Source organism: Cupressus sempervirens, chromosome 7, assembly GCF_028749045.1.
Source record: "Cupressus sempervirens isolate cs-2001-9-10 chromosome 7, ASM2874904v1, whole genome shotgun sequence".
NCBI classification, from domain to species: Eukaryota; Viridiplantae; Streptophyta; class Pinopsida; order Cupressales; family Cupressaceae; genus Cupressus; species Cupressus sempervirens.
The window spans coordinates 810,729,076-810,751,638 of NC_143124.1; positions in this window are offsets into that span (position 1 = coordinate 810,729,076).

The window sequence follows — 22,563 nt, forward strand, 5'->3', positions numbered from 1 at the left end:
TACTCATGAGCATCCTTACGTAATGGTTTTGTGAAGACATCAGCAATTTTCTCCTTTGAGTTAACAGATTCCATCTTTACCTCTTTGTCTTAAACTAACTCTCTTACATAGTGATATTTGATTGCAATGTGCTTTTTCTTTATGTGTATCACCAGATTCTTTGATATATTGATAGCACTTGTATTATCACAATAAAGTATCACTAGTTCTATGATTTCTTCCTTCATTCCTTTGAGTAGCTGTTTGATCCATACAATGTTTGTGTAGTTTATAGCAGCATCAACATATTCTGCTTCATCAGTAGATTGGGAAGTACAACTTTGTTTCTTGCTAGTCCATGTAACTAGTCTTTTTCCTAAGAAGAATGCTCCTCCACTAGTGCTCTTTCTATCATCAATGTTTCCAGCCCAATCAGCATTAATGTAGGCTCTTAGTTCAAACTTTTCATTCTTCTTATAGTATAAACCAAACTCTTTTATCCATTTCAGATATCTCATTATTCTCTTCATAGCCATTAAGTGGTTCTCCTTAGAATTAGTAGAGAATCTTACAACTATCCCTATAGCTAATGTAATATCAGGTATGCTATGTATTACATATTGCAATTTTCCAATCATAGACTTGTATAGTGTCTGATTCACCTCAGCTGAATCATCATTCTTTGATAACTTGTGTCTTATCACCATAGGTGTACTTATTGGTTTGGAATCCTCTAGTCCAAATGTTTTCAATATCTCTTTGACATACTTTGACTGAGTGATGTATATACCATAATTCATCTAATATACTTGCAATCCTGCATAGAATTTTATCTCTCCAAACATAGACATTTCAAATTCTTGCTTCATCTAATTTGCAAAGTGCTTACACAAAGCATCTTGTCCTCCAAATATGATATCATCAAAAAATATTTTAGATAACAAAATACTTTTGTCTTTTTCTACCTTTATGTACAGATTGTTGTTATCATCAATCCTTTCAAATCCACTCTTCACAAGATAAGTATGAAGTCACTCATACTATGCTCTTGGTTCTTACTTCAATCCATATAGGGCTTTTTGTAGTCTACATACCATGTTCTTATTGTTATCATCAACAAATCCTTCTAGTGGTTCTATGTAGACTTCCTCTTTTTATATGCCATTTAGAAATGCAGCTTTAACATCCATCTGATAAAATTTGAAACCTTTGTATGCAACATAAGCAAGTAGAGTTCTTACACCTTCCATTTTTGCAATAGGGGAAAATGTCTCACCATATTTAATTCCTTCTTCTTGTGCATATCCTTTGCAAACTAATCTTGCTTTGTTTCTTGTCACTTCTTCATTCTCATCTAGCTTGTTTTTGAATACCCACTTGGTTCCAATCACATTCTTGTCCTCTGGTCTAAGAACCGGACTCCATGTTTTTTTCTTCTCTATCTATTGAATCTCTTCTTCCATGGCCTTGTACCAGTCATCATCTTCCAATGCATCTTTCACTATTTTGGGCTCCTTCATGCTTAACAAACATGATTCACTTCTCAATCTATTTCTTCTCATTGTCTTAGCATCTTTTTTTCCAATGATTTGATCAATAGGGTGATGCCTTTTGACATATTTAGACAATCTTGGTTTAGCTCTTGTTTCTATATTTTCTCTTTCAACTTCAGAGTTACTGCATGCATCTCTGTTAGGTATCTCAAAATCTCTTTCATGTATACTGATCTCAGAATCAAAATGTGCATTTTCTTCATTTTGCAACTTGGCATCTGAATGTAGCTTGGTTCCTCAATGCAACTTGACATTCACATGATGTGATTCAATAGTTAATGAGACTTTTTGTTGGTTTCTAACTTGATTTGTAGCATATTATTCAAAATGTATTCCTTCATAGAAGTATACAAATGATTTGTATTCTTGTTGTTCTTTCATAGGTTCAGCCTCATGTACATCTATAAATTCATCAAAATTCACATTTGCACTTTCCATAATTTTGTTAGTATTAGTATTTAAACACTTATAGGCTTTGCTTCTTGTGGTGTATCCAAGGAATATATCTTCTTCACTCTTTGCATCAAAATTCATATTCCTAATGTCTTTAAGAATATAACAATTACTTCCAAATACCTTAACATATTTGACATTAGGTAGACATCCATACCATAGTTCAAAAGGTGTTGAATGAGTACCTTTTTTGACTTGTGCATGGTTCAAGGTATATACAATAGTACTTATAGCTTCTCTCCAGTGTTTCAAAGAAACATTCTTCTCCATCATAAGTGTTCTAGCATAGTCCATTATAGACCTATTTCTTCTTTCAACAATTCTATTTTGTGGAGGGGTCTTAGGTGTAGATGTCTATCTTTTGATTCCTTTGTCATTACAAAGCATCTAAAACTCATTTCAAGTGAATTCTCCTCCTCTGTCTGTTCTCAAGCATTTCATACTCTTACTTGTTTCTTTTTCAACTCTTGCTAAGTACCACTTAAAGATTTTAAAAACATCAAATTTCTATTTTAGAAACATGACTGTCATCATTCTAGAGTAATCATCAACAAATAGCATTTTGTACTTATCTCCTCTATAGCTTTGCACTTCAATCGGTCCACACAAGTTAGTATGAACAATCTCTAGTATTTCCTTAGAGGTATAAGCTTTACTCTTAAAGATTGACTTTGACATTTTTCCTAGTTGACATTGTTTGCACACTATACTATCAAGTTTCTTCAACTTAGGAAAACCTCTATCTCTTTTCATGTTACTGATCTAACCAAATTATCAAAATTAACTTGACACAATCTCTTGTGCCAAATCCATACATCATCAAGTTTTGCAATAAGATAAGTAGCATCCTCTATATCTAGATAAAACAAATTACTACTAGTTTGATCACCTTTTCCAATCAGCTTCCCATTTGTGTCATATATCTTGGTAGTTTTGTTTTCAAATTCAACTTTGCATCCTAGATTATTCAATTGTGACACACTTAACAAGTTATAATTTAATCCTTCAACATAGTAAGTAGTGTCACATGAAATCTTGTCTGAGAGTTTGATAAACCCTTTTCCTTTTATCAAACATGGTGCATCATTACCAAATCTTACACTATTTCCATCATAACAAGTTAAGGTAATGAACTTACTTTTGTCTCCAGTCATGTGATGTGAGCATCCACTGTCAATGATCCATCTATCATTCTTGTTCACATAGGTCACAAGTGCGGTTGCCTCTTCTTCATTAGATTTGTCCTTCACTACAACACATACCACTTCATCATCATGTTCATTAGAGCCATGTTCATCAAAAATGTAGCATGACTTCTTTCCTTTGTCTTTGTAGTCTCTACTATCATCTTCCCTTCTATTTTTGTACTTTTTTCCTTCTTTGTAGTTCTTCTTCTATGTACATCTCATAGCAATATGACCAACTTCATTGTAATTGAAATAAATAATGGGTAACTTACCTTTGAACTTGCATTTACCTCTGTGAAATCTCCTTTCCAATAGTGCTTCCAATTGTTCAATGTCTTCCTCATTTGTATTACTATCATTAGATGCATATTTTATCTTTCTTTTCTTCTTCTTCTTCTTCTTCTTCTACTTTACCTCCTCAGAATCCTTCAATAAAAACTTAGCTTTGAAAGTAGATTCAAGACTCTTTGGCTTGTAGTTGTTAAAGTTACATAGCTTAAAAGAAGTGAGTGTACCTACTAGACCTTCAAGGGTTTGATCATTTCTTGGAATACATCTAAACTCTTATATTTTAGAAATTCTAATAGCATAGATAGGTAGTAATGTTCTTAAAACTTTGCTTAACATAGTATCATCATCTATATGATCAGTAACTCCTCTTATTGCACTAACAACTTCTTTTATCCTAGAGACATATTGAGGAATATTCTCACCTTCTTCCATTCTCATGTCATAAAACTTACCTCTAAGGCTTTTAGACTTGGCTCTTTGAACATTTTTGTCTCCTCCATAGATGGTGGTCAGGGCATCCCACATCTCCTACTCCTCTTAAGCAAGTGGCTTTGATACCAATTGTTGGAATTCATTTAGAATAACTGAGAGGTAGGGTTTTCAAGGTCTAGATGTACAAATAAAACTTATCTTATCTTAGTGAACCCATAAAACATTCATATTCATGCATGCATCCAAATGAATATATGAATACTTAAAACTTACAAGTTACTATCAAATCAAATTGCAGAAATGTAAAACATGAAACACAACACCTTCAACAGCACATTCGACACAATGATTTAATGTGGAAACCCAATTTGGGAAAAATCACTAGTAACATACTACTCCTTTTCACTCTTTTGAATTGATTCCCTATGAAAGGCCAACCCTATTAAAGGTTACAATACACATTGTTAAATGTGACCTAGTTAAGCGATTTCAATCACTCTATTAAAAGTGAGCTTTGTTACAAGACTTTAGGCCATCCACTTGGAATGTCACCCTATTAAAGGATTTTCCAATGTCTGTTAGGTCAACATTAATCCAAAGGATTTACCCTAGACTGATACAATTGTTAGAGAGTAACAATAAAGCTTTGATCTGATACAACTTACAACTTCATTTTCAGATTACATATCTCTATTTGGTCCTAAATTTTGCTTGGTTTTCATACTTTGTAGCTCTGACAGCTTGTTCACCCTTCAAGTATTCATCCCCTTAAGCTTTCTTTCCTTTTATGCCATTGTAGACTCTTCTCTTGGATCACTTGATGAAGAAAAACCCTTAATTCCTTCTCCTCCTTAGGTTCTCGCACATGAGACCAACCTCTATAACTCTTTGCTTCATGACCAGACATTCCTATATAAAAGAAATTAGAATATTTTTTCATGCTCATTATCCATCATCTAAATTATGTTTTTGGATGGATTAGGTAGGATATAATGTATCTACCACATATCTTGTCTTTTCTAGAAACTTCTCTTAGAATCCATTTGAAATCACCTAAAAATAGTTTACATCAAATCTTATGTCACTAGCTCATCAATCTTATCATCCTCCTAGTTCACAAGTTCCAAGAAAATAATCTTGTTGGGTTATATTTGGCAAATATTTGATCTTTGTAATAATGCAATAGCTTGACATTATCAATCTTTTGATGCTCGGCACATACTGTGTCACTCTACATCAACTATAAAATCACTTGACATCAACTAGATTTTACTGGTGCTCGGCATCAACTAAAATTTACTCAACATCAACTATCTTGCTCAGCATCCACTAGAAGTTGCTTTCACTCAGCTCCAACTGACTTTCTTCTTGGCTTGCACTAACTTTTCTTAACACCTACTATCCACTCAGTCAAGCTTGGCAAAAAAAAATTATTTAACTTGTTCTTCTAAAGTTTCTAAGTGTAGCCAGCCATTTTGTAACCTTAAGTGGATCATCAATACATCATGTTATCACTGTCTTAACTAATCCTTGTACTTCATTACATAAACATAACTCAACCTTTCCTCTAGGTGCTTTTGTTACATCTTATTGATCAAAATCTCCTCATCAATCAACTAAGTGATAGTATTTGAATCTTATAAGCAATTTTCTTACCAACAAATAGTATGTTTGACATTAGTGACAAAACAATTATTGAAAACACATAGTCTTCTTCAACAATCTCCTTCTTGACAATCTTTCTAGTTAATGATCTTTTCAATCAAATTTCAACAAAATATATATAACATATAAAATGGTGCATAGTATATGAGCACTAGGATCTCTTTCTCTCTGTGTCACACACACACACACACACTTTCTCAATCCCCCTCTCTCTCTCCATCCATAGACCACTTAAGGTACATAGTATATGATCAAATGGGTCAGAAGGATTCCTTTTGATCTTTTCAATCATATTATGTATGCTAAGGGGTCCTTAGACCCCAAAAGATGCACATTATTTGATTGAACAATTCAGAAGGGGTCACAAGAAACCATATGATCCCTTTTGACCCGTATGATTATATTATATGTGTTAATGGGTCCTCAAACCCTTCTAGATATACATTATCTGATCCAATGGGTTAAAAGGGGTCATAGGGTACCCTATGGCCCCTTTTGACCCATTTGAAATATCATATTACTACTAAGGGGTCTGATGACCTCTTAAGCCACAAATTATGCAATTAAATGGGTCAAAATGGGTCATTGGATACCCTATAACCCCTTTTGACCTATTTGAACCATTATATGTGTTATAAGGGGTCCCTAGACCCCTTAAGAAATATACTACGAAATCCAATGGGTCAAAAGGGATCATAGGGTAGCTTATAACCTCTTTTGACCCACTTGAACCATTATATATGTACTTAGTTATCATTGAGCCATTAAGACACACATTAAGATATTGAATAGGTCAAAAGGGGTCATTGAGCACCCTATGACACCATTTCATCCATTTGAACCATTATATATGTGCTAAGGAGTCCTTATATCTCTGAACACATGTACATTATGTGATCAAATGAACCAAAGGGGGTAAACGCATAGCCTATGAAAGCTTTTGACCTACACAAAACATTATATGTCTACTAATGGGCCCTAAGACCCCTTAAGATATATATGGGTATGTGCAAGATCATGTTGTGCCAAAAAGTGGCGATGTAAAAAAAATAGAGTTTGAAGATGCCTAAAAGCGCTTCAAAATCTGCTCTGACTTTTTTTGACCTATCTAGGAACCAAACCTGGAAGGTAAGGTCGAGCCTTATCAGATATCCGATTTGACATCAGATTTCTAATTTAAAATCGAATATTTGATATGTGATTGGATATCCAATAATTAGAGTAATAATATTATAGCAATATTATTATTATTATTATTATTTAATATTATTAATATTATTATTATATTAAATAATATATCATACTATTATATTATAATAATATTATTATTATTATTATTTAATATAATATTATTATTATAATAATTATTATACTATAATATAATAATAACATAATTATTATATTATAATCGTATAATATTATAATGTTTTATATTATAATAATATAATATAATATTTAACATATTATAATACATAGTAATGTAATATTATATATATATATATATATGTGTGTGTGTGTGATATAATATAATAATTAAAAGTAATATATTCTAATATAATATATAATAAAAAAGTATAATATATAGTAAATTAATATAATATATATAAAATATATAAAATCTAATATAATGTAATATATATTATATGTTATATTATATATATTATATATTATATGTTATATTATATATATTATATATTATATTTTATATTATATATATTATATGTCATTATATGTTATTGCGGGCATATCAGATATCCGACACCTATGCATAGGATAAAATAAAATCACACACCCGTGAGCCCTCATTTCACATTAATTTGGGGTCAGTATTACCATTATCCATCGGATATTAGATATTCAGGTATGTTTTTTTTTTCCCAACTCACTTTTAACCTAAATTCAATAGATTTTAGGATGATTTTGTTTTTTTCAGTTGAATCTAGGGTTTTTTTGACAAAAATGGTTAAAATTTAGATTTTTTTTAATATATATTACGTTTTGTAATTCAATAGCAATGGCTGATCAAAATGATGAGATTGAGGTAGGGAATAATATTCGTCGTAACCCACCACCAAACGATCCAGTCACCCCATAAAATCATCCACCAAACGATCCAGTACCCCCACAAAACCGTCCACCAAATGATCCTCTACCTCCTCAAATCGAGGATTTGATAAACGAAAATCTCACCGAGTTGGGAGGTTTGCATAGAACATATAATAATGTACCTGCACTGGCTCCTATGTTATCCACGTTAAACACCATAGTGGATAACATTGAAACCCTTACGAACCAACAAAATGTCACTCTTTGTTGGCATGATGAAATGCACCAGATGTTTGATGATGGTTTGGATTATGATGAGGTCGTGGCCCTCAACATAACCAAAGATGATTTGGCTATCCTTTTTGCTAACCCGAAAATGGGTATACCAGTTGACCCAGAAAAATCCAAACTATTGATTAAATGGTGCACAAATGACACCATACGTGTAAATTTTTGAGATCGTTGGTGGATGGTGTTTGATATCCCTCCACATGGAAATTTAGACATACAATTTTATTTATTTAGAAAATTATATGTAGAATTTGTGTTGAAACTTAAAGTGAACTATTGGAGCATGAAGCCCAACATGGGCTTAGGACTAGGAGTTCCTTAAGATAGACCCTCTTCCCAATGGAAGAAACTTGGCACTTTTGTCCCCCCCACTAATATTTCCCCCCCTCCTCGAGTGTAGCATCCAGATATTATGGTAGAGGCTAGCTCTCAGACCATCAGAGCCATTCATAGGCTAAGTAGCCTAATGATATCTCAGGCTAGGTCAGTCCTGCGTCCTCGTGTTGATGGTGTTGGTGCCAGTTCATCATCGGCTAGCTCATCACATGTTTGTTTGCCTCACACTTGCATTACATGCAAGAATATTTTCCTGGGTCCCATAGGTGATCTTCCTGAGTATCATTTTGTATTAGACGAGGATACACTAGACGCACGTGCAGAGGCTACAGACCCTGATGCGAGAGAGGAGGGGAATGTAGAGGCATGGACTCCTTCAGTGTTGGTACATGTATACATTTTTGTGTTATGACATATGCAATTTAAAGTTAATTTTTATAATAGATTAATTTTAATTTTTAAGCCATACTAACTTTTACATGTATGTGATCTTCATTCATGTTTAGTTGATGACCGAGGGGGAGCTCAGAAAAATATATGATGCTATACTCTCGACCATTTCATTTGGCCCTAAGACATCTATGGTAGATTATGTTGTGTTCACATTTTTTTTTCTATTTGATATTGTAGCATATATGGTTGCTAATCTTTCTTTTATCTTGCAGATACCACCTGCCCTGGGGGGACAAAGTGTGAGGGGTGAGCCAACATGCACTAACAAAGGAAAGGTAATTAGATGTTTTCTATTTGATTAAATATCGATGCATTCTTGTAAAATGTTTTTGGTAATCTCATTTAATTACATTCTTTATTGTATATAGGGTGTGGCTACTAGTGATGAGCCTATACAGATTCGGCGTCCTAGATCATCAGGGATTTCCATTCGCAGAGAGAGCCCCATTGTATGTATAAGTATCATTAGCTATTTATTTTTCTTATTGATGTAGAGGAAAGTATGATTGTTGTTTTGTACAATTTTTGTGATTTTTTCTATACCAATAATTATTCATGTCTTGCATATGTTCATTACAACTTAAATAGGCTTATATGCACCTGTCCAACCGACCAAGTTGGTTACAAGGTTTATTTAATCAAAAAAATACCAAATTACTACTTTCCCTCCAAAACTAATATGACCATTTGAAGTTGAAATTCAAATTTCAAAGTATAGTTTTTATGCATTCCCTAACTTTATAAACTATTCCATTGACTCAAAATTGGTCATATGGATTTATTAAATGCAACTAAGTATGAAACTATCCTAAAACTACCCCATATGGCTCTTTTGGCCATTTTACATCATGTTGCCCTTAGGTCCTTACTAGGATTTTTATGACTTTTTTCTTTCAAAGTACATTGTTTATTACATAATTCCATTATTGGTTTTAATATATCCCAATTAACAATCAATGATATCTTTGATCCTCTATCTTCATCTAGTACCAAGGCTCTCTTAGATTATTTAATAGGTGCCCCTGCACCAAACACCCCACCTTCAAAGCAACTCTTGTCCCAAGAGTTAAGGGGTACTATCTTCTTTCCTCCCATCCTTCTAGAGGGATGTTTGCAACTTTGCACCTACAATGTATTACCCTGCACACCTGCATACAAATCATTAGAAACAAAAAGCATTGGATCCTTGTTACCAGTCACGGTAACCTCACTACCTGCTAATTGTGAACAGTCATGTTTTATCCTTGACAAAGGCTGAATAACTTGTTGTCTGAGGTCATGCTGACCCTATCTCTTATCCTCCATGGATATGTTCACTTCTTTGTTCACTCTCATCACCAAAGGACACCATACTATTCCTATCATCATTCCTTTTGTTGTCACTATCTGCTTGTAAGCAAAATTCTGAGTTTTGTCTTGAACAATCTCATCCTTCATAACCAAAAGAGATGGCTTCAGTGGTAGATCTGTCATATCATGTTTACTCTCCCTCTGGTATTGCAAGTCCACAAACTCTTTCTTTCCAAAACAAATAACTCTTTCCTCATCATGACCAGTCAAAAGATTTAGATTAAACTTCACACCATCTTTGTGTACTATATAAACATTTGATGAGCCAAAATGAATAGTGTTCCTTGAGGCTTGCCAAGGCCTTCCAAGGATTACATGGCAACATGTAATTAGAATGACATCACATATAACTTGATCTTTATATTCTCATATAGAGAAATCCACTATTGCTTTCTCGCTTACAACAATATTTTGTGCATCACTGACCCAAGATGCCCTATATGGTCTATCAATAGGATACTTCTTCAATAATAGTTTATTTACCATTTCATAAGACACTAAATTATCAAAGGAACCAGAGTCTATTATCATCTTACAAATCTTACCATGGCTCATGCAATTTGTCTTGAAAATGGATGGTCTGGTCTCCTTTTGCTACTACATTTGTGGTCCTCTTCTCACCATCAAAGATTCTCCTTCAAGTTCAGGGACTGCATTATCGTACTTCTTTTCCTCCTCTTCTCATTGGGTCAAGGTGACTCTCCTCTCCTCCTTCCTGAAATCCACACCTTTCTCAGGGCACTTGTAGGATTGATTGCCTACTCCTCCACATGTGAAACATTTACCTATGAAAACACTATTACCTCTTCCACTTCCAAATCTTCCTCCCCTGAAACTTCCTCTTGTCTTAGATGTAATCTCTTTTCCTTTATCTTTGTCTTGATTATTTGAAGTGTCAAACTGACTTCTTACACATCTTCCTCTCATTGTTCCACCTCCTCTTTGATTTTCTTGCCTCTCATTCTTTCTTTGCAACTTCTCCTCTGCCCGGATTGCCAACTGAAAACATTCTCCAAGTGTCCTTGGTATAGTCAAATCCTATTTCATCTTGAATATTGTACTTGAGGCCATTAATGTATCTAGCCACCTTCTCATCTTCATCTTCCAGTCCTCCCCTAATACTCAGGGTATGGAATTGCTTAGTATAGGACATGACATACATATCCCTCTGTTTCAAATTGTTCCTTCTTATCTTTATTTGGATTGCTAAATCAGATGGCAAGAATTGATTTCTCACCATGGTCTTCATTCTCTCCAAATCTGAAATCTTATTCAATCCCCTTTTGATGTAGAGTCTACAACAACTACCTTCCACAAGCCAATAAATGGCTGTCACAATCCAACTTAGGATTCTAGGAATTCTCACAAGTCCTCTTACCCACTCCGGGTATACTCAACCTCCAAGCCAAATAAGGGATTCCACTTGAAAAGCCTCACCAACTGTCACCAGAAATGGAGACAATCATGGACATACTATTTCAACCCAAAATCATCAATTTTTTTGGTTCCACCATACTCTCAACACACCTTTGCACTTCTAGGCCTACAAACCTTGTAGCCTTCCAATTAGCTTCTTTGTACTTTTCTCCTAGTATTCCTTAATAGCTTAGGGACTTATCCATAGGTCCAAACACCCTTCTTGGCATCTACTTAGAATCCAAAAGCTTTTGGGCTGATCTTGCTCCAGCACCCTCCAAACTGCTTCTTGGTACCTAGGCCTAGTTGATCAAGTTAGGCTAGGGCTTCAAGGAAGAATGGGCAAGGTGGGTTCTGAAGACCCAAAACACTTAAGGCAATCTCCAACACACTCAATGCATCCAACTCCAACACTCAAACTGATCAGAAGTGCCTGCAACCATGATTGTCACCAATTACCTTGCAAAAATCGGTCAAGCACATGGGCTTGCTTGACCAAGGACCGACTTGGAAAAATAGTTGCCCTTCTCTCCAGGCCTCCAACCTCTAGCATTATGTTGCCTAGTCTCCTAACTTGCATATCCCTTAGTTTTAGAGGGTGCCACTGGTGGGAATGCAAGTTAGGGATGCATTTGTGGAAGGGTCTAGGAAACAAGGCTTTTCAGACCATCTTCTACTAAAATGCAGATAACTTTGAAACCCCAACTCGTTTTTGAGTCAAACCAAAACCAAAAGTTTCCTAACTCACCCTTGCAACTATTTCATACACTTAGAAATCATAAAAGTTCCATATAGATCTGTACCAGCGTAACATCCAAGCGATTACTAGTAAATTTCCAGAGAATTGAAGTTCTTATTGTTTTTTCTCCAAACCACTATACACTCTGATCTCCCCCTTTCAAATGAGATCACATATGACATATATAAAGGTCTACATGACCATTGGAACAACCATATAGGCATTCCCAACCATAAGACAAACAAAAAACCACTTTTTGCTAATATTGTTTAGACTCTAAATTCCCTATTCTAAGGCCTTTTGGTCCCATGGAGTCACTTGGTTTATAACCACACCAAAATGCTCGTGGGCCTTACATGTGCCTTTATTACAAAACATAGACCAGCTTGTAAAATATGGACCAAACCTTTATTCCAACTTCCTAATCCACTTGAATCCTCGCTTTCATGGAGTGGCAAGGTGTCTAGAAACATAGATACTTTTTCCCCCCTGCCACATAGGTTAGGTGCCCTGTACCATCTTTCCTCTCTCTCATTCTGAACACTAGTCCACCAAGTGAGTGTTGTTCCTCTCAGTCTTGCTTTTGCTACTTTTATCTTCTTATCTACCTCTATGTCTTCAAGATCAAAGTAGTTCTCAAGGGTCTCTATCCACCCTAGCACTTCTTCACTGTCCATTTTACACTAGTATATTGGTAAATCAATATGGTTCTTCCCATCATTACTTTGTACTGCCTTAATTATTATCATAAATCTCCTAGGAACATATGTCATCGTGTAATGGGTTGAAGGGGGTCATAGGTCAACCTATGACCCCCATTTGACCCATAAGAATATTTTAAATATGTCCCTAGGGGCCCTAGGACCCCTAGGGACATATGTCATCATGTAATGGGTCAAAGGGGGTCATAGGTCAACCTATGGCCCCCTTTGACCCACAAGGATGATTCGAATACATCCCTAGGGGTCCTAGGACCCCTAGGGACATATGTTGTCCTTAAATGGGTCAAAGGGGGTCATAGGTCAACCTATGACCCCCTTTGACCCATATGAATGATTCAAATACATCCCTAAGGGTCCTAGGAACCCTAAGGACATATGTCATCCTTAAATGGGTCGAAGGGGGTCATAGGTCAACCGATGACCCCCTTTGATTTATAAGAACGATTCTAATGTGTCCCTAGGGACCCTAAGGACACATGTCATCATTAAATGGGTCGAATATGGTCATAGGCCAATATATGACCCCCTTTGACTTAGAAGAATGATTCTAATATGTCCCTAGGACCCCTAGGGACATATGTCATCGTCTAATGGGTCAACGGGGATCATAGGTCAACCTATGACCCTTTTGACCCATAAGGACAATTTGAATACATCCCTAGCGGTCCTAGGACACCTAGGGACATATGTCATCCTTAAATGGGTCAAAGGGGGTCATAGGTCAACCTATGACCCCCTTTGACCCATATGAATGATTTAAATACGTCATGTCATCCTTAAATGGGTCAAAGGGGGTCACAGGTCAACCTATGACCCCCTTTGACCCATATGAAAGATTTGATTATGTCCCTAGGGGCCTTAGGACCCCTAGGGATATATGTCATCCTTAAATGGGTCGACGGGGGTCATAGGCCAACCTATGACCCCCTTTGACCCATATGAAAGATTTGAATACATCCCTAGGGACCTTAGGACCCCTAGAGACATATGTCCTCCTTAAATGGGTTGAAAGGAGTCATAGGTCAACCTATGACCCCCTTTCACCCATATTAATGATTCGAATACATCCCTAGGGGTCCTAGGACCCCTAGGGACATATGTCATCATGTAATGGGTCAAAGGGGGTCATAGGTCAACCTATGACCCCCTTTGACCTATAAGAATGATTTGAATATGTCCCTAGGGGCCCTAGGACCCTTAGGGACATATGTCATTGTTGTTGAGATAATGGGTCTTGCACACATTGCATAATATTGTTGTTTTATTATTTTATTTTATTATGTAATGTTGTGCCTAGATGGATGTGCAACATGTAAAGATTCTCATGGAGTATTCTTGATGAGTTGTATTGTAACATTGTGATAATATTCCATGTAATTATTTAATATTGGGAAAATGAATTAAATGCCCAATATTAAATGTGAGGTCAGTGGGTTAGGTAGCACATGGTTTTAGCACATGGTTTATGTAATACCACTTTGTGGTTTTGTGGGACTTGCTACTATATAAGCAGCCACAAGGGTAGTTGTTGTAGATAGAGTAAGAGTGAGAAAGGCAAGAGTCAAGTGGGACAAGGCTTGATAGGTTAGCCAAGGGAGTATTTGTGAACGTTGAAAGCATGGTATAGGATGTGTGGATTCATGTTTGTTCACATAGTTTGCTCGATTGTGGCTATGGCCATGAAGACTTCCATGGTTGTATGGAAATGGTATTTTTGCTGAATAATACATGTTTATGGATGCTTTTGGAGGCTAATTTTTTCCCTCAATGAGGGTTTCCTAGGGTATATCTTATGTCACAATTTTGTGGGTATGTTGTCTATTCTCTTGCATGTGGATTTTAATTCTATGTTTATTTTAGATCTATTATGGGTTATATGGAAATGGTTATATTCTTTGTTGCCAAGTTTCCTTACAATTGTGCAATGGGTCAAAGGGGGTCATAGGTCAACCTATGACCCCCTTTGACCCATAAGGACCATTCGAATACATCCCTAGGGGTCCTAGGACCCCTAGGGACATATGTCATTATGTAATGGATTGAAGGAGGTCATAGGTCAACCTATGACCCTCTTTGACCCATAAGAACAATTCTTATATGTCCCTTAGGGCCTTAGGACCCCTAGGGACATATGTTGTCCTTAAATGGGTCAAAGAGGGTCATAGGTTAACCTATGACACCCTTCGACCCATAAGGATGATTCGAATACGTTCTCCCTAAGGACATATGTCATCCTTAAATGGGTCGAAGGGACCTATGACCCCCTTTGACCCATAAGAATGATTCTAATGTCTATAGTGGCCCTAAGACCCCTCGAGACATACGTCATCCTTAAATAAGTCGAAGGGGGTCATAGGTCAACCTATGACCCCCTTTCACAAATAAGAATGATTTAAATATGTCCCTAGGGGCCCTAGGACCCCTAGGGAAATATGTCATCGTGTAATGGGTCAAAGGGGGTTATAGATCAACCTATGACCCCCTTTGACCAATAAGGACAATTCAAATACATCCCTAGAGATCCTAAGACCCCTAGAGACATATGTCATCTTTAAATAGATCAAAGGGGGTCATAGGTCAACTTATGACACCCTTTGACCTATAAGAACGATTCTAATATGTTCTTAAATGCCTTAGGACCCCTAGGGACATATGTCATCCTTAAATGGGTCGAAGGGGGTCATAGGTCAACCTATGACCCCCTTTTACACATAAGAATGATTTGAATATGTCCCCAGGGGCCCTAAGACCCCTAGGGACATATGTCGTCATTAAATAGGTCGAATGGGGTCATAGGTAATCTTATGACCCCCTTTGACCCATATGAATGATTCTAATATGTCCCTATAGGCCCTAGGACCCCTAGGGACATATGTCATTTTTAAAAGGGTTGAAGGGGGTCATAGGTCAACCTATGACCCCTTTTGACCCATATGAATGATTCGAACATGTCCCTAGGGATCTTAGGACCCCTAGGGACATATGTCATTGTTTAATGGGTCAAAAGGGGTTATAGGTAACCCTGTGACCCCCTTTGACCCATATTACTCATTCGAATATGTCCTTAGGGGTCCTAGGACCCTTAGGAACATATGTTGTCATTTAATGGGTCAAAGGCCTATGACCCCCTTTGACCCATATTATCCATTCAAATATGTCCCTAAGGGTCTGAGGACCGCTAGAGACATATGTCATCATTTAATGTGTCAAAGAGGGTCTAGGTCACCCTATGACCCCCTTTGACCCATATGAATGATTTGAATATGTCCCTAGGGGTCATAGGACCCCTAGAGACATATGTCATCATTTAATGGGTCAAAGGAGGTCATAGGTCACCCTGTGACCCTTTTTGACCCATATTATCCATTCGAATATGTCCCTAGGGGTCCTACGACCCCTAGAGACATATGTCATCGTTTAATGGGTCAAAGGGGGTCATAGGTCACCCTGTGACCCCATTTGACCCATATTACCCATTCGAATATGTCCCTAGGGGTCCTAGAACCCCTAGGGACATATGTCATCATTTAATGGGTCAAAGCGGGTCATAGGTCACCCTATGACCCCCTTTGACCCATATTACCCATTCGAATATGTCCCTAAGGGTCCAAGGACCCCTAGAGAAATGTCATCATTTAATAGGTCAAAGAGGGTCATAGGTCACCCTATGACCCCCTTTGACCCATATGAATGATTTAAATATGTCCCTAGGGGTGCTAGGACCCCTATAGACATATGTCATCGTTTAATAGGTCAAACGGGGTCATAGGTCACCCTATGACCCCCTTTGACCCATATGAACGATTTGAATATGTCCCTAGGGGTCCTAGGACCCCTAGAGACATATGTCATCATTTATTGGGTCAAAGGAGGTCACAGGTCACCTATGACCAGCTTTGACCCATATGAATGATTCAAATATGTCCCTAAGGGTTCTAGGACCCTTAAAGATATATGTCATCGTTTAATGGGTTAGAGGGGCTCATGGGTCACCTATGACCCCCTTTGACCCATATGAATGATTTGAATATGTCTCTAGGGGTCCTAAGACCCCTATAGACATATGTCATCGTTTAATAGGTCAAAGGGGGTCATAGGTCAACTTATGACCCCCTTTGACCCATATGACCCATTCAAATTTGTCCCTAGGGGTCCTAAGACCCCTAGGGACATATGTCATCATTTAATGGGTCCCCCTTTCACCCATATTATCTATTTGAATTTGTCCTTAGGGGTCTTAGGATCCGTAGGGTCATATGTCATCATTTAATGGGTCAAAAGGGGTCATAGGCTGACCTATGACCCCCTTTGACCCATATGAACAATTAGAATATGTCCTTAGGGGTCCTAGGACCCCTAGAGAGATATGTCATCCTTTAATGGGTCAAAGGGGGTCAAAGGTCACCCTATGGCCCCCTTTGACCCATATGAACTATTCGAATATGTCCTTAGGGGTCCTAGGACTCCTAGGGACATATGTTGTCATTTAATGGGTTAAAGGGGGTCATAAGGTTTGACCCATATTACCCATTTGAATATGTCCCTAGGGGTTCTAAGACCCCTGGAGACATATGTCATTGTTTAATGGGTCAAAAAGGGTGATAAGTCACCCTATGACCCCCTTTGATCCATATTACCTATTCGAATATGTCCCTAGGGGTTCTACAACCCCTAGGGACATCTGTCGTCATTTAATGGGTCAAAGGGACCTATGACCCCCTTTGACTCATATATATTAATAATATATATATATATATTAATAACTTACATATTAATATAATAATATATAATACATGTTATATTTAATGAAAATATTACATTATTATATATATATATTAATAACATACATATTAATATAATAATATATAATAAGTATTATATATATATATATATATATATATATATATATATATATATATATATATATATATATATATATATATATATATATATATATAAATTACGTTATTATATTTAGTAAAAATAATAATAATATAAATTATATTTATAGATTGTAATAAGATTAACATAATATATTATTATATATTACTAGATTATATCTTATATCTTTAAATTACGTTATTATATATATAATATATTAAAATATGTCTTTACATAGTAATATAAGTGAAATAATTTATAAATCATAAGTTATAACATTTAAACCCAATTTTTCCTCCAAAATGGGTTTGGATTTGAAATTTTCCACCCGAAGCATATCGAATATCCGAATAGGCTTGATATTTACGAAGCCTACTCGGTCAACCCAAAAGACGTGTTTGAAGAGGGTTTTAGTGATACTCAGACTTCGGGTAGCCGTCTGACAATGTTATTTTGATCAAAATTGAATGAAACAAAAAGAGTTTTTTAATATCGCTCTCTAGATTCCATCAATATAATTTTTGTCAAATTCTGAAGTCGATAAGTATTTATTAGTTAATTATTAATAAAGATTATTGTAAAGTGTTAATTGACATACTGATTGAAAAATAGCTATAACTTTCAAATGGTATAACATTTTTTAAATCTAAAAGTTGCGTCACATTCTATACTTCGCCTAGTATAAGAAAAAAAGTAAAAATAAAAATTTGGTAAAATTTTCTATTAGTTAGGGTGGTTAGACACAGAACTTCTTTTTTTCGAAAACATTTTGGTAGAAAATTCATATTTAATTATTTATTTGGAATAAAAATATCAAAAAATATGCATCACATCCGGGCATGAGTCTACTTTTCATATCTATAATTATATTTTAAAAATATTATGATTTGAGATTAAGGTGGTCAGACATACACCTACTTTTTATTTTTGCCTTGAAATTTTCTTAGTACTGCATTAAAATTAAACTTTTGACCAATTAATTATTTTTTTCTCCTGATAAGGCCTAGTAGTTTAGAAACTATATTCAATTTCTTACGGATTATTTTTTTACAACTTTTTGATATAAAATCCATAACCACTTCAAAATTAAGTGTCAAGTTGACATAAACCTGATTTGCTGATTTTTCACTGCCACTTAAGGCCATAGTTTGATACACCATGATCCTGCACGTACTCATATTATGTGGTCAAATAGGACAAAAGGGATAAAAGGTACCCTAATACACCTTTTGACCTATTAAAACCATTATATGTGTGCTAAGGGAACCTTGCAGCCCTTAAGACACACATTATGAAACTGAATGGGTCATATAGCACCTTATGATCCATTTTAAACCTTTTGATCATGTTATTTGTGCTATGACATCTTCACACCCCTTAAGACACATATTATGTGATTGAATGGGTCAAAAGGGGTCATCAAAAACATGGCAATCCCTTTTGACCCATATGTGTTAACAAATCCTCAGACCACTTAAGAGACACATCATCTAATCTAATGGGTCAAAATTGATCATAGGATACCTTCTGACACCTTTTGACCCATTCAAACCATTATATATGTGTTAATGAGTCTATGTACCCCTTAAGACATACACCAGTCTTTTGAATTGGTGAAAGGGGGTTATAGGGTACCCTATGATCCCTTTTGACTTATTCAAATCATTATACCTATGCTAATGGGTTCTTAGACACTTTAAGATACATATTATTCTCTCAAGTTGGTCAAAAAGGATCATAGGGCACCCTGTGACCTATTTTCACCCATTACATCCATTATATGTGTATTAAGGGGTTTGAGAACTCCTTAAGATACATATTATGTGATCAAATGGGTCCAAAGAGGTGTTAGTGTACCCTAAGACACCTTTTGACCCATTCAATCACATTATATGTGTTAAGGGGTACTTAGATCCCATAAGACACATATTATGTGATCCAATAGGTCAAAAGGGGTCCAAGAATGTCATATGTTTCTTTTGACCAAATGAAACCATTATATGTGTGCTAAGGGGTCTTCAAACCCCTTAAGACATATATTATGTGATTGATTGTGTCAAAAGGAGTCATATGGTACCCTAAGACCCCTTTTGACCCAATCAAACCATTTTATTTGTCCTAAGACATCATCATTCACCTCAAGAAAACATTATCCAATAAAGTGGGTTAAGAGGGTATATATGCTTCCTTATGACCCTTTTGTTGGAATTCTTTAGAATAACTGAGAGTGGGGGTGAATCAATTATCCAAGGTCTAGATGTACAAATAAAAAGTTTCACAACTTAGTGATGTTAGTGTAGTTTTTTATTTTTCCTATTTTGCTAGGTTTTTCCTAGACTTTTAATAATCTCACTTAGGTTAATAAAGCATGTCTTATTAGGTGAATGGTTGTGAGGTGTCACCTTCCTACATGTGAGCATCCATTAGCTATTTTGGGAAACTATTTTGCTATCTTTAGTTTGATAGATGGTTTCTCCTCATTGGTTAGTGTTGCCACCTCCTCCCTCTTCCTAACCTATATAAGCATGCTACCTAGTGTTAGAGTAAGTCATTTATTACTCTAGTTGCTTTAGCTCTCTTAGGTGCATATAATTAATATTTTATATTAATTCTAATGCCCAAACCTAATTTTCTTTCCTTTAGGGTTTCGTTCACCTTAAAAGATTGAACTTTTTTATTTTGTTTTCATAACTTAGAATATATTTTTTGCTCTCACATTTTTGAGAACTTCTAAGCTCTGCTTTTTCCATTTTCTAGCTTCTCTTCATTGTAAGATATTTTCATGTAGGTGTTCTCGAAGATCTGTGAAGTTGGATTTCTCAACTTCTACATGGTATCAGAGCAGAGTTGCTACTTCCTCGTCAGAAGATTCTTGAAGCCATGATTCATAGTCAGAAACCCTAGCTTTTACGAAGTTTTTTTCTTCAAAAGGGTGAAGGGAAAATTTTTGGGGCACTTTGAGCTCAAATGGATGCCACCATTGGGTCTACAAGGCCATTTGCAGTCAAAATACACAAAAAACTTATTGTTTTTGGCCCTTGGGTGTCTGGGAAAAAATTTTAGCCCCCTAGGAGGTCGTACAGACGTGTTTTTCAAGAAAAAAATAATTTTTTTTTTAAAATAGATTTTTTGGGCACTCCGCCCACCAGCCACCCTGGTGCCACCATGTAGCCACTAGAGTGCCACCTATGCCTAGCCTGCGCTCTGCCGCAGTTAGCGTAGTGCCAGCGGCACTGTCAATGCCCTGCCACCACCAGCCGACCACCCAGACTCTGCCTCCACTAGAGGGTGCTACCAAATTCTCCTCTTGGGTGCCACCTCCACCAACAGTGCCACCATAGTTGTAGTCACTAGCTGACATCAGCATTCCATTAGCTGACATCAGAAATTGGACAGGTGACATCACTTCACAATAGATTTTTTTTGGTAATGATGACATCATTTTTTGGTAGGATGATGTCACTTATTGATTGCTGATGTCATTTTTTTGACTCTAGATTTTTTTTGGCGATATCCTGGTGATGGCCAAATGGGCATCAAATTTAAGCCCATCACTGTAATTTTCCATAGGGCTCTTTTTCTGGACTACTAGTTGGTTTTTTGCTCATAACTTGAGCATACAGACGTATTTTTACAATCCGAAAGAAGCACTAGAAAGATGACTCAGAGACAAAGATAATGGTGCTAGTTTCATTTGATTCTAATTTCATTTAGGCTTTCAAATTTGGCATTGAAGTAGAGGCTTCTATTTTCCTCTTCTCTACATCTGAATTCTAGGTTCTTTTCTCAGTTTTTGTGTTTTTTCATATTTGTTGCTTTGGTTTTCAGAGATATTTTTATTCATTGTAGGGGGAGCATTTTCTATTCTATAATTTTCTTTAGAATCAGACCCTTCTACTTTTGTCTTTTCTTTCTCTCAATGTTAGATCCTTCTATTATTCGGCTCACGTCGCACAACTATCACACATGGAAGACACAGATGACTAGGCTTCTCATGTCAAGGGGCTTATGGTCATACCTAGATGCAAACCAACCTACTCTACAGTGCCCTAATGAGGTTCTTCAGAAAAAAAATAAAATGGACGAAGCCATGGGACTGATTGCACTAAACATCTCTGATAGTCTACTATTTCACTTGGATGGTTTGACTACTCCACAAGCTTATTGACTCAAATTTAAGACTTTGTTTGGCCAAGTGAATGAGTTTTGAGCACTTCAACTTGATGTAGAGTTGACTTCTTTCACACCTAATAGATTTCCCACCATTGAGAACTTCTTGATGAAGTTCAAATCTCTGTGCACAGTTTTGTAGGGATGTGGTAGAAACAAAATAGATGATGAGTGTATTTTTTTGATACCCTCAAAGTTGCAAGGACAATATCAAATCTTTTCTTCCACTTTCTACTCCACTATGAATGCCTTGGGTAATAGACATCAGATGCCCTCTTTTAATATTTTCTGTGACAGGTTAACTCGTGAGCAATCCAAGCTCACTTAGATGGATTCACTTATGGGTTACCATCATAGGCATTACTTGCCAAGGATACACAGGAGCAGAAGCCAAAGAAGATATCTAATTCCTCTTCTCAACACTTTGCTGGTCCATCCTCTTCTTCTAAGAAGAAGGAGAAAAAGAAGATTGAGACTCCTTCCTGTTCCTATTGTCATAAAGGAGCTCATGATGAAGTACATTTTTTTTAGAAGAGATTTGATGGCTATGAGAAACAGATTGCAAATTTACAGGCTCTTCTTCAAAGAGCTCTATTTCA